The sequence below is a fragment of the Macaca thibetana genome, chromosome 10 (assembly GCF_024542745.1).
Source record: "Macaca thibetana thibetana isolate TM-01 chromosome 10, ASM2454274v1, whole genome shotgun sequence".
NCBI lineage: Eukaryota > Metazoa > Chordata > Mammalia > Primates > Cercopithecidae > Macaca > Macaca thibetana.
In genome coordinates this window covers 89,525,790-89,526,851 of record NC_065587.1, presented here as the reverse complement: position 1 = coordinate 89,526,851, position 1,062 = coordinate 89,525,790, and the positions used below count along the sequence as shown (strand labels likewise).

The following is a 1,062-nucleotide window of genomic DNA, read 5'->3' as shown; positions in this document are numbered from 1 at the left end:
TCTTCCACAATGGTTGAACTAGTTTACAGTCCCACCAATAGTGTAAAAGTGTGGAACTTATATTTAAAAGGAAAACAGAGGGGCGTCAATTTGAGTCATGCATGTTGTAAGAAATGTGAGTTTTCACTTCTGTGGTCCTGGACTTTACCCTTGACCACCGCGTAACAATGATTTTCCCCTTGAGCTCACCACCACCTCCAGGACTGCCTGTGTCACATAAGCCACCCAGGCTCCCGGGACTCTTAGGCTGTGGCCCTCACGGAGCTTTTACTGCTGACAGGATCATGGCCAGGATGCTGGTGCAGACCATCCACACAGGCACTCAGAAGCTCCAAGACATTGAGGCCAAGCAGAATGTTGAAGAGAAGATGGTGGTTCCCAACCACACCGGCTTTAGCATTTACCCTCCCAATCCAAAAGAAAAAAGCTCTCTGAGGTGGGCAGGAAAATTTGAGGAGGTCCAAATTGCACACATTAAAGCATCCTACAACAACACAGAGATCCAGGTAATCTCGGCCACTAATCAGCCCTTTGCCCATACTTTCTGTGGCACAGAGGAATTTCTGAATGCCGAGAAGGAGGCAGGCATTGATGCACAGACAGCAGGCATAGCAGCAGCGACAAAAGCTACAGGAAAGGGTGTTACCCACATCTGAGTTGTGGTGAAAGGCCAGGGGCCAGGACACCTGTCTGCCATCCAGGAACTGATCATGGGTGGCCTGGAAGTGATCTCAATCACCACAACACCCCCATCCCACACAATGGCTTCTGCCCCAGGAAGGCTCCAAGGCTGTGATGGAAGGGAAGCTTATACTTGAACCTAACCTCAAGTCTCAGCTCCAGTTGGACCTTGTGGAAAGCTCACTGTCAGAGCTCCTTCCAGAATATGGCTTGTTGGAAATCCTTCAGACAGTAAGGGAGAGTTTTGCCTTCTTACATAGTGTCCTTTGCTTGCACTTCCAGCTGGAGGTGAATATGCCCCAGAAGTGAACTTTGCATCCTTAGACAAGAGGGGAGCTATGGGGGCAGCTGTGGCCTAGGCCCAACCTCTGCTCTGAGAAA

General features: G+C 49.9%; 1 pseudogene; it reads left to right on the top strand.

The window, feature by feature from the left end:
- Positions 1 to 284: 284 nt before the first annotated feature.
- On the top strand, positions 285 to 796 carry LOC126963554 (28S ribosomal protein S11, mitochondrial-like; annotated as a pseudogene).
- The last annotated feature ends 266 nt before the right edge of the window (positions 797 to 1,062 follow it).